The sequence below is a fragment of the Myodes glareolus genome, chromosome 20 (assembly GCF_982192425.1).
Source record: "Myodes glareolus chromosome 20, mMyoGla1.1, whole genome shotgun sequence".
In the NCBI taxonomy this organism is placed as follows: Eukaryota; Metazoa; Chordata; class Mammalia; order Rodentia; family Cricetidae; genus Myodes; species Myodes glareolus.
Genome location: NC_142045.1, coordinates 21,660,840 through 21,673,651, shown reverse-complemented (window position 1 = coordinate 21,673,651; position 12,812 = coordinate 21,660,840). Strand labels below are relative to the sequence as shown.

Below are 12,812 nucleotides of genomic sequence, written 5' to 3'. Positions count from 1 at the left end.
AATGTGCTTTTGAGAACTCATTTTCCCAACAAATCTATGCATATGTGCTGTTCAGTGGAAGATTTCATTTGAATCCCCTGCTGAACAGAAGTTATCTTGCTGTCCAAAACGTCTCTGTATGCTTCTTTGCCTCCTCTCCTTGATATCCATGAATTATGTGTCAAAAGTGTATTCTGAAATGTAATGAGCTGGGTGATGGGGATCTGGGGTGAGAAACACTATCTTCAAGGCAAGGCACAGCCATTGTAAGAGGGGCTCAGAGCAGCTGGGTCTTCTGGACTGGGCCTGCGCAAAACTGAGCCCAGTAACAGTCAGTCATGGGTGGGAAAGGGGCACACGTGGCTCCATTCTTCCCTGGTGAACTGTGGCGGGTTGATGGGTGCTGGAGGAGAGACGGTTACTCTTCAGTTGTGTACTCTCACTGGTGAGCTCCTCAGGCTCGGATGGATAGTTCCCTACCTGTACTAGTTAATTTCCCGTTGCTGTGATGAAATATCATAGCCATGGCAGCTTCTAAAAGAGTTTATTTTGGCTTGCAGCTGGCCAAATGTCCACCATTGTGGGGTGGGGGCTCTGCAGCAAGCACAGAGCAGAGAGCAAAGCAGAAGCGAGGAAGGCTATACAGTTGCTTCCTTCCTCCCTCCCTCCCTCCCTCCTTTCCACTCTCCCTCCCTTCCTTCTGGACCCAGGTAACACAGGACCCGAAACAAACATGCCTGGAACCTGAGATAAACAGTCCTGCCCATAAGTGGGGCTTTGTTGACCTTGGGTCTCCTGGAGATGTCCCTCTCCTAGGAGCTTAACCACTGTGTGGATCTAGCCATTTCACAAATATTTATTGAGCACCTGCTATGTGTGAGAGCCGTAGATGTAGCAATGAACAAGATAAATAATTCTCATGTTTTTGTAGAGGTTACAGTTTACGGGGAACAATAAGCAAGCCAGTAAGTAAAGGAATAAGAACAATGAGCCAGGCGTGGTGGTTTACACATGTGATCCCGACATTCTGGAGACAAAGGCAGGAGGGTCTTGAGCTCCTGACCACAGCTCCTTCTAGAGAGAGACGGGGGGGCGGGGGGGAAGAGGAGGAAGAGGAAGAAGAGGAAGAGGAGGAAGAGGAGGAGGAGAAGGAAGAAGAGGAGGAGGAAAAGGAAGAAGAGGAAGAGGAGGAGGAGGAGGAGAGAAAAGAGAAGAGAAGAGAGAGAAAGAAAGAAGATCTAAATCCTGATGTTATTTCAGGGCCTCAAAAAGGAAAATCTTTCTTTACTATTCTCTTTCATTCTGTATCTGATACCTGAGAATTAACTCGACAAAAAGCAGGCTAACAGGAGAAAAGCACACACTCTATTTCATGTTAATATATTTGCATGCCATGGGGGTATTCTTAATGCATTTATTTGTGTGTGTGTGCGTGTGTGTGTGTGTGTGTGTGTGTTGTGTTGTGTAAATTTCCTTTGAAATCAAAACATTCCATCCTGCAGGGAAGTTCCTTAAGCAGGAAGGTAACAACAAACAAGCAAGCAAGCAAAGCAAAAAGCTTCAGGTAGTCCCTGAAAATTATCAGATTTACTAGACCCTACCTTCTAGAGTAAAAGCTTAGAGTCCTGTGCTGAACAGGAGATTCTGACACAAACTGAGCTGCAAACAAGACTCTGAAACCAGCCAACCTGCCTGGGAGAGGTTTAGACCAACCCAGGCACTTGGAAAGGACACTCCCCAACCTGCTGAGCTGCCTGCAGGCCGCACAGTGTGCTCTAGGTTCCCAGCTTTGTGAGCTGTTACCTGTGCTGGGTGGGCTTTGGTGATGCAGCTGTCTTTGAATCTTTTCGGCTCTGGTAAGTAATGTTTCACCTGTATTCCTGCAGTAACCCCAATAAAACTCATTGGTTCAGCAGTTTGGATTTTGGTGGGATCCGTACTCTGACTTGTTGAGGAGTCCCTTTCTGGAGTGAGGACACACACACACACACACAGAGAGAGAGAGAGAGAGAGAGAGAGAGAGAGAGAGAGAGAGAGAGAGAGAATATATGGAGGCCATGGAACAACTTTTGGGAATCAGTTTCCTCATTCCAGGTGAGTCCCAGCAACGGAACTCAGATCACCAGGCAAGTCTTGGCAGCAGGAGTTTGGTGCACCTGGTCACATTACATCTGAAGGGGGAAGTGGGGAGCAGCAAACTCGGGGCTGCTAGTGCTCAGCTTATGTTTCCATTCTATACCATCGGGATCCCTTGCCAAAGGAATAGTCCCACAGTTAAGATGAGTCTTCTCACATTAATTAATGTAATTAAGATGATCTCCCACAGGCATGCCCCAGGGCCCTTTTCCCAGGTGACCTGAGACTCTATCAAGATGACAATGAACACTATTACATCCGGAACTTAATATTCAAAGCAACACTGTTTGGGTGGCTCTTCTGTACCCCCTCACTCTAAAGGCACCAGGGTCCCAGGATGGAACGGGAAAGAAGTTCTCTAAGCAGGTGATTACGGAAATATTTTCTTAGGACATGACATTTGCTTTGAGAACCGAACCTAATATCTTTGGCAATCAACCCAAGATCCCAAGAAAAACATCTTCAAAGAGACGGAATAACGCTATGGCCTCCAGGCAGCAATAAGCCTGTCCTGCTTGGAGAACAGATCAGAATAGGGATATGTAGGGGCAGACTTGGAAAACATATGGTCAGGCAACAGCTGGGGCTGGATGTTATTAGGCCTTTGGAAGAAATGTGTGGGTTATTTCCTATGTGGTGCTGACCCTTGGAAGATAACAAGAAGGATTCCATAAACCAATGTATATCATTCAAAGATCACTTCTAATATGAGCAGAAAATAGATGATATGAGATGATAAGTATAAATTTATTGGGAGGGAAGTTCTAGTCTTGAGTGTGGGGGTGAACATTATATTTTGAGGATAAAAATTTTGAGTTAGACTGAAGTCTCTGAATAAGCCCAGATCAGGTGATACAGTGTGCATGGAGGATAGTGGTTGACATAAAATGTATTTGGGGGGCACCAGAGAGGTGGCTCAATGGTTAAAGGCATTGCCTGCTCTTCCAGAGTACCCAATTTTGATTCCCAGCACACATGGCTGACAGCCAGCTATAACTCAACTTTCAGGAGGCTCTAATGCCTCTAGCTTCCACAGGCATTGACATTCACGTATAGAAACTAACACAGAGACAGATACACATACACATAATTTAAAACTATCTATCTATCTATCTATCTATCTATCTATCTATCTATCTATCTATCTACCTACCTACCTATCATCTATCATCCATCCATCTATCTAAAGTCGAATGACTATCTCTATCTATCTATCTAAAGTCGAATGACTATCTCTATCTATCTATCTATCTATCTATCTATCTATCTATCTATCTATCTATCTAAAGTCGAATGACTATCTCTATCTATCTATCTATCTATCTATCTATCTATCTATCTATCTATCTATCTGTCTATCTATCTAAAGTCGAATGACTATATCTATCTATCTGTCTATCTGTCTATCTGTCTGTCTATCTATCTATCTATCTATCTATCTATCTATCTATCTATCTATCTATCTATCTGAAGTCGAATGACCATGGCTTGCTGATGAAGTAGACACAGATGAAGAGGGAAGAGTAAAAATGCATACCAAGATTATGGCTTGACTGTTGTGCTATGTTTACTAAGACAGGGAAGATCAGGAGAAGGCCAGATTGAGGTCTATTTGAACATGTTCCACGTGAGATGCTTGTTGGATATCCCAAGATGGTGTGTTGTAGAGTCGAGCTTGGAGTTCTCAGGAGATTGGTATCTCTGGATTTCTGGTTTGGAGAAAAAAGTTACAGTGTAATCAGATTAGGAGAAAAATCATTTGTTGACGTTTGGGTCAACTGCCTCCCTTAGGAAAAGAAAGTAACTGCTGAGCAAAGGTTGATACATTTTGATTTTTGACAATTATGAGGGACAGTGCTTTTCAGGGCAGCATTTTCCAAGCTTTCCGCCCAGGAATGTAACAATTTCCTGTGGATTTTGAAGCTGGACCGATGGGATTTAGTCACAATCCCATCACTTACTTGGTGATTACTTGATTCTCCAGTTCTCAGTTTCCTGGCGGAGGAAACAGAGATGCTATTTATTTTACAGGGTCGTTTTCATCATGGACCCCTTATAGTCTAGATGAAAATTACATGAAAGGGGAAGACAAGAGAGTTGAGAAGGGCACATTGTCTGTGGCTTCCCAAAGGGACCTAGACCTGAGCTGGCTTGGCTCAGAGGAGCTAGCCAATATTCTCAGCCCAGGACTATGGTAGAGACAGTGCCCTTCCTATGTTTCTTCATGTGGAGGTACACTAAGAAGACAATGGGGTCCAGCTAGCAGCCTGGGGTGGGTGATTATTTAACTCAGAGTCCCACTGCTGCTGACCCTAGATCTTTTCAGAGCCTGTATTGTTTCCCTTGGTGGGAGTGGTTCTTCATACTGAACTGGCATGTATGTTTTCTGTCTCATTATGTCAAAATCTTCTTTAACCCCTTATCAATCTGAAATATGTCTATTGTTATTTTCCTCACCTTGCTGGAGGAACTTGTGACTGTCAAACTAGTTTGCAATAACAAGCAACGCTGATGATAGAATAAAAGGTCCAAGATGACTTCCAGGTTTGAAAATCCACCCAAACCCACCAATCCCTGACCTCGAAATCCCACCAATCCCTGGGCTTGAAATCCTGCTGATTCCTGGGCTCACCCCAAGCTCAGGACTTGACATCTCACCAACCCCCACCCTGGAAAACTGCTCTCCCAAGAAACCCTACATATGCCTGTTACCTGCTCAGTTCTCTGCTGCTTCTTGCCTGAGCAGAGACCATAATCCTGTGTAAATCTCTTGTGTGAGGTGAGTCTTTGTGGTACTCCTCGGCTCCCCGACTACCAAGATACCTTTCCTTCAGAGCTGTTAGTGGTTTACAGTGTTACTCTCTCTCACTTACGTTAATTTCTCATTTATGATAATAACAGGTGAGCTTCAGTTCTGTCCTGGTATCCCCCCCCCCTTGCCATTCAAGCCCTGCACCCAGCCTCCTTCACTTAGAGACTGACAAAGGAAAGAAAGAAGTTCCGGTCTTTTAAAAAGAACATTAAACCAATGTACTCACAGAGATATAAGCTAACCTATGTTTCTAAGGAAGAGTTCATCTGTCCTGCTTGGCACAGGCAAATGACATTTCCAGCTCTTGCTGGCCATTTTAGTCACGAGTCATGCTCACTACGGCTGCGCATAGATGTGGGGGCCTACGGACACTCAGCTCATTGTATCCAGAAAGTACAAAGGCTGCAAGATTGTTTTAAGAGTGAGTAAGAGGAGGCATGTGGCCGTGAGGGAAACAAAAGTGCAAGAATAAACATTTTAAATGGGGAGGAAATGATGAGAGTTGCGTGTGTGTACAGGACGAATTGTTTCGCGGAAGGACTAGCTCTGGGGGACAAAGAGAATCAGGCAGCAATTGAAGAGCCGGGCTTCTGCAATCAAGAGCAATCAGCGAGAGAGGAGACAAAGTGATTAGCAAAATGGAGAGCCTGGCCCGCGGAGGGAGTCGATCAGAATCAACACAGATGTCCTTTAGCCTGTGCTAATGCGGGAAGACACCAAGAGTTGGTTTGTGAACTTAAAGGCTAAGTGTGTGTTTGTGGTAGACCAAGGCCGGGCCTGCCTGCAAAATCAGAGGAAGCCTCCTCCACACTCTGCCCAGGTGTAGATAAGGAAGGATTGCCGCAGGCTGGGCACTGCAGGCATTTCAAGGTCTGGAAGCTGGATATTAGCCTGAATGAAGTGGCTGGCTGAGTAAAATGTTGCCTTATATGGTGTCCTAAGTTGTTTCTAGCTGCTTCTGTGGCTGGAGTGTGAAAGAATGAGCCCACATTTCTGGGCAACCCTGACCTTCCAAGACATCTCACTCTTGAGGCTGCCAAGACGGTCAAATTTATGGTCACCCTGTGGAAAACAAAGGGGACAAGGGACAGCTGTGGCTGCCTGGATCCATGCCCATCCTTTGCCCTACTTCCATGTGGCTTTGGAAGCTAATCAAAATAAAGCATCTTTGAACTGAACTCAAAGCATCCTTCTTGCCCCTTACTCTCACCTAGATCAGACTCTATAATCTTCGATGCATGGGGTGGCAGTGCTGCCAGTGAGGCGCTTGTGCAAAGCCATTGCCTCATCCAAACTGCCAAATGGAGAGCAAACGTGGTTATTATATCTGCTGAGGTCAAGGGATTGCTAGCACAAAAGATTCTTCAGTGACCTAATGGGGAGGAGAAAAAGCCCCACAGCATATCTGTCGGTAGAGAAGGGACATGTACGTGGGATTTAAAAGTTTTCAGCGCTATCTAACTCCTATTAAATAGAAGTAAGTTCGTTTGCTATAAATTTAATGTTTTTTTTGTTACATTAGACAATGGCAGTGAGGCCCAAATCTCATTTCTCTCAGTGTGTCTCTCCCAGGGGATGTTTACCAAAACCTAAGATTCCTTTCAGGACTGTCCCATCTATGGACCTTGGTAAACTGTCATCCAGTCCAAGACACTTGGGAATGTGAAAGGAAACTCTACTAATAATTAAGTCACACACATAATAGGGAGCGTTTAGAATAAAGTGGGGTGGTAGTTGCTTTATAGATAAGCAAATCCAAGTATTTGCCTGTCTCGCCCCCTTTCAAAGGAGCTTGGTCTGTCTGGAGCCTGGTGGAGAGGCAACCCTAGGCTTATCAAGCTAACCCTGGGCCAGCAGTCGGTACTCTCTTGAGCATGTGACTTATATGATGATAACCCTGGGTTAGTGACTGGAGGGACCCTGAGGAGGCAGGACATGACCTGACAGGCCCGGCCAAGCAGTTCTCCTTCTGTTAGAAATAAATGGGGTGGCAGAGGGGGCAGTGATTCTATTTTGTTCTGCCTCAGCTCTTTCCACACGTCTATACCATATGTCATGGCAATCTAATTCCAAAGACCTCGAGAATAAGGGACAAAAATAGCTATTTACAAATTCTCAGCAATGTGTACCTAAGCTATAGACACACACACCCACTCACCAAGCAGCTCAGAGTGTGGAAATTTGTTTTACCCATCTCCTTGTACTCTTGTAAAGTGATGTATGCAGATGTCATTGATGACAGTAATGTTTCATTCACCAAAGACTGGGGGGAAAAAATAGCAGCAAAAGGAGAGAAAAAAAATCTCAGTGTTGACTGAGTAAGTAAATCACAGAGCACAGCACGTTCAAGGAACGTAGAAAGGAGACGTGGGGAATGCTGTGACCTTCAAGAGATAGGAAGTGACAAGAGGAGGACTCCGGAGAGTGTGGTGGTGTTTTATAGTTTGTGGGAAAGGTGGGGCTCAGGCGCAGTCCGATTTTGTTTATACACACCTTTAAAATGTTTCTGGAAACGAATCCATTGTCAACCTTTGCTATTTACAAACCTGCAAACCTTAAGCCGTGTGAGTTTAGAATCTATTTTGAAAATCAATAAATCAAATTAAGGATCTGAGACGTAAGACCGTTCTTCAGACATATTTAGGGTAATGGCTTTAGAAATAACTACTTTTGCTGGCAGGGCTACTGAGATCCCTTGAGCACAGGGAACTCAGGTTAAAGGCACTTTGGGGATCTTACACGATGTTACAGTACTGTGCCCCCAGATTCAAATGTTGAAACCCTAACCTCCAAGGTGAAGGGGTTAAGAGGTGGTACCTCTGGTGAGGGGTGAGTACAAGAGGGGCAGAGTTAACTGTCCTGCCCTCTCACTGGAGAAAGCATCGACTAGAGGCTTCCTTCCTATCTAACAGCCAGAAAGTCAGCTACCGTTAGATGCAGAATCTGCTGGAAACTTCACAGGCTTCCCAGCCTCCAGAGCTGTGAGAAACGAACCTGTTGTTTATAAGCTAAACCCAGTTTATGGTGTTTTGTTATAGTTATCTAATGGATTAAGACAGATGGTAAATTTCCCACCTGTCAGCAAGCATCTGCCAGGTACTACGGGGGGCGGGCTCCAAATGTGAACGGAATCATTTACAGTTGCACAACAAAGCGGATATACTTAACCCTGCCAACCTGTACACTGTTACAGTGGTACATTTTACGTATCCCTTACATAAATTTTCTTTTGCTGCTGTTTGCCAAGGATCAACCACTGACCTACATTTCAGCTCTACCACAGTTTCTTTTAAGTAATAAAATGAAATAAACAAAATTGCCCATCCACTTAGAGCCACTCAATACATACAGGAAATGCTCAACTAACAGCTGGTGAAAGCGACACAGGCAGTTGAGAAACAGAATGAAAAGCATACATACAGAATCAAATTAAATCATTGCTGGCTTTAAAAGGGGGGACGATGGGAGTACAGTACCGTGTGAGCGCTTTCTTTGCAAAAGTTGGGCCCTCCATTTATTCCTCAGCAACACTGATGGATGCAGGCAAGCAGGCACGCAGGCACGCAGGCACGCAGGCACGCAGGAGCTCGCCCGAAGGCAACCCATCTAAGACGAAGGATGTCCGTGCAATGTGCGCGCCCTGTGTGATAGGAGGTAACAAAAACGACTTCGTATCCTGAGCCCTGGCTTCCATTCCTGGCCTGACTCTTTTTCTGGTTAAGCAACACGATTCTTCATTGCACAAAGGAGTTGACCATATCCACTTTCCAGCTTGATAACCCTGTTACACCCGCCTCGCCAGCAAGGAAGACGCAACTCCAGACAATTCTAACTGAGGTTTTATTCAGGACCTTAGAACAATCTTCTCACCCTCTTCGCACCTCTCGCTCGCTCAGGGCAGAGCCAGCCACGTGGGAAACGCAGATAGGTCCAGAAATGCAGAAGCAAGCCAGATCTTTAGCGTTAGCCATATATGGAGTTGTACACACCTGAGAGCTTTCACCGTTGGGAAGGTGGAAGGTGGGAATCAGCACCACCTGTAAGGCGTGGCATCACGCGGCTCTCTACATAACCCCTGAAAATTAAAGAAAGTCAGGCAGTGCACTTAGTAAACGCCAGCACACAGTGGGTGTCTTACATACGCTGCTTCAACAGGGACATTTAAATGGAGCCTTGAAAAAATGAGTAGAAATTTGGTAGCCTGGAAAAAGCCTAAAACAGGGAATTTCAATTTAAGAAATTGTTACAATTGGGTGAATTGTGCAAAGGAAGCCTTGGGGTTAATTAGAGTTTTCAAGAAAATGATTCAGGCAAATCTTAGTAGGCCTTTAATGTAGCTAAGTGGCAATTCAAAGACTCGAGTTTCCTCTGTTGTTTTTGTTTCTCTGTTCGATTGATTTCTTTAAACTTCTTATGGCTTTTAATAATCCTCCTTCTTCTCTTTTACAGTGCTGGGGATCTAACAAGAGCCTCAGGCATAGAGGTAAGGGGTCTGCGAATGACCTCTTTGTTGTCTTTGTTGTTGTTATTTTAACCTTAAAGGAAAGATTCCATTATGAGCACCCTCTTAGTAAGGGTTTCTATAGCTGTGAAGAGACACCATGGCCTCAGCAACTCTTATAAAGGAAACTATTTCATTGGTACTAGCTCACAGTTTAAAGGTTTAGTCTATTATCTTCATGGTGGGAAGCATGGCAGCATGCAGGCAGACATGGTTCTGTAGAAGGATCATGGTTCTTGATCTACAGGCAGCAGGTAGAGAACAGATTCAAACTTCTGAGACCTCAAAGCCCACCCCCACAATGACACTCTTCTTCCAACAAGGACACACTTCCCAATAATGTCACAAACCTATGGGCCAAGCATTCAAATACATGAGTTTATGGGGGCCATTCCTATTCAAATCACTACAAGGACCATGACTGTTTTCCCAAGGAGGTCCTGAATGTAGTCTGGAGGACTGGAAAGATGGTGTAGTGGCTGAGAACATTTATTGCACAAGCATAAAGATCCAATTTTGGACCCTAGACCCCATCTTAAAAAAAGAAAAGCCTGGTGTAGCCTTAGGTGAACTTAACTCTGTTGCTGGGTGGGGAGATGGGGAGGGGATCACTGGGGCTTGATGGACACCAGCCCAGCTCCAGGTTCAGTGAGAGACCCTGTCTGAGAGGAATGAGGCAGAGAATAATGAAGCAGGACATCTGATGACCTCTTCTGGCCTCATAAGGACATGTCATAACCCACACAGACAGACAAACACACACAAGCACCTGGAGTTGGATTTTCCTTTGGGCCGCCAGCCAGCTCTCAAATAAAGACACAGAGACTTATTATTGATTATGAATGCTCAGTCTTACCTTAGGCCTGTCCCACTAGCTCTTTTAACTGAACTTAATCTGCTTCTAGTCATCTATGCTTTGCCTCAGGTTTTTTGTTTGTTTTTTCCTTTCATTCTGTACGGCCTAGTTTCTTGCTTCTTCTGTGTCTGAATGTCTGGTCCCTGGCGTCTCCGTGGCTTCCCCAGCCTAAATTCCTCTTCCTACTTACTCTCCCTACCTAGAAGTTCTGAGTATAGCTCTTCTCTCATTATTGGCCATTCAGCTTTTTATTAGACCAATCAGGTGCCTTAGGCAGGCAAGGTAATACAACAACACATAATTACGTAATTAAACAAATGCAACACATCTTTACATAATTAACAAATATTTCACATCCACACCAAAGGCTGTAAACCTATAGGAATATAACCTCCCAATTCTCAGCAGCATTTCATATTTTTATTTTTACATGTGTTTGTGTGAATGGTGGTGGACATCAATGTATGCGTGTTCACATGCATAAAGTTGATGTTTGTGTTTTCCTTGGTTGCTCTTCTCTGTGTTTTTGGAGGTAGAGGCTAAACCCAGAACTCACCAAACCTGTCTAGTGTAGCTGGCCAGTTTGCCCCAGGGATCCCCTGTCTCCCCCTCCCAAGTGCTGGCATTAACAATTGACTGCAATGCCTGCTCACTTTTAAGTGGGCTCTGAGGATACAAACTCTGTTCCTTATGTTTGATGACATCAAGCCTGATGACCTGAGCTCAATCCCACGTACCTACATGTTGGAAGGAGAGAATGGACTCTTGAAACTTGTCTTCTGACTGTATACTCTTCCATCAAATGCATCCTGCCCCAGACAAATAAATAAATGATATTTAGATTTTTCAAAAAAGCAAGGGGATATATTTGTCTCACTAGAACATTATTTACAAAAACAAAACAAAATTAATAAAACCATGACATGTGCTTTATAGACTGTTAGATACTTAGGTATCTATATGATTTCTCACAACTGAAAAGTAGGGATCAGCCTCATTTCTCACAGCTTTATTTTACAAAAATAAAAGCCAAAGGAAGCCAATAACCAGTGTTCTTCAATGGCCTCTACTTCAGTCCCTGCTTCTGGGTTCCTGCCCTGTATGAGTTCCTGTCCTGACTTCCTTCATTGATAGGATGTGGATGTGGAAGCATGAGTCAAATAAGAAGTTTCCTCCCCAGACTGCTTTTGATTGTGATGTTTTATCAAACCAAGACACTTGTGAATCATCTCTTTTAAAGCCCCTTGGTTTTCTCTCGGCTTTCCAAGTCTTATGGTACTGGTTGCACTGTTCTGTTGCTGTGGAGAGACATCCAGACACAACAGCTCTAATAAAGAAAAGCATTTAGCTGGGGCTGGCTTACAGTTCAGAGGTTTGGTCCATTATCAGCATGACAGGAAGCAGGGCAGCATGCTGACAGACGTGGTGCTGGAGAAGCTAAGAGTTCTTCATCTGGATCCTGAGGCAACAGGAAGAGAAAAACACTGGGCCCGGCTTGAGTAGTTGAAGCTGCCAGTCACACTGACACACTCCCTCCAACAAAACCACACCTATTTCAACAAGGCCAGACCTGTGGTGATATTTTCTTTGTGCCCTAACAAATAAAGCTTGCCTGAAGATCAGAGGAACAAGCCACTAGTTAGCCATAGAAATCTGAAGGTCTGTACAGACAGGAAGTGATATGACTGGGCAGAGAGAGGAATATAAGGTGGGAAGAGATAGGAGGTTTTTTTTGGGGGGGTCTGAGAATTCAGTAGAGGTAAGAAGTCTCTCTAGTGGCTGGCTCCTTTACTTCTCTGATCTTTCAGCATTTACTCCAAAATCTGATTCTGTTTTTATTATTAGGACCAATTAGAATTCATGTTAAACAACCTCCTAATTCCTGCCAAGTAGCACCAATCCCTTATGACCAAGTATTCAAATAGATGAACCTATGGGGGCCGTTCTTATTCAAACCATCAGAAAGCAGTAGTCATTTTTAGCAAAAAAAGAGTAATGGGGTTGGGTCATATATACAAACAAGAGAAAATGATAGCACTCCTGTTTGTAATTTTTTGGAACTTAATAGATCTAAGAGCCATCTGATAGCTACAAAAAATATTTTGGTTTGTTTCCAATAGGTTCTCATGATTAATAATGAATCATGGATCCTTCTCTTCCTCCCCAGTGCTTCCTCCCCAAACTGATTTGTTCTCAATGTCCCAGGTCATGTGGTTGACCTTTGCCATTCCTTTTCTTTAACCTACTTACACAGTTCTCAGAATTATCATGTAGGGAAACACAGAGAGACAATCCTATATACTTAGGGAAAAAATTGTTTTAAGATTTAATAAGGCTGGAGAGATGGTTTTTAGTTAAGGGTCCTTTGTAGAGGATCCAAGCTCACAACTGCCTGTATCTCCAGGCCCAGCATATCCTAAACCCTGGTCAGAGGGCACCTGGCCTCAGAGGGCACCTGCCCTCATGTGCATATGCCTTCATGCATACATGCACATAATTAAAAAAAAGCAAAAGTGAATCTTCCAGAT

At 44.1% G+C, this 12,812-nt stretch overlaps 1 long non-coding RNA gene across 3 annotated transcripts; it reads right to left on the bottom strand.

Moving 5' to 3' along the window:
• Positions 1-3,657: 3,657 nt before the first annotated feature.
• LOC146890080 (uncharacterized) lies at positions 3,658-11,786 on the bottom strand. 3 transcript variants are annotated; one of them, XR_015735724.1, is made up of 4 exons: positions 11,648-11,786; positions 11,022-11,093; positions 8,404-9,002; positions 3,658-3,824 (listed from the first exon to the last, which is right to left on the bottom strand). It is a non-coding gene; the product is annotated as an uncharacterized LOC146890080 (long non-coding RNA). The 3 variants fall into 3 exon arrangements; XR_015735723.1 differs by having other exon boundaries at positions 11,026-11,093; XR_015735725.1 differs by lacking the exon at positions 11,022-11,093.
• Positions 11,787-12,812: the final 1,026 nt, after the last annotated feature.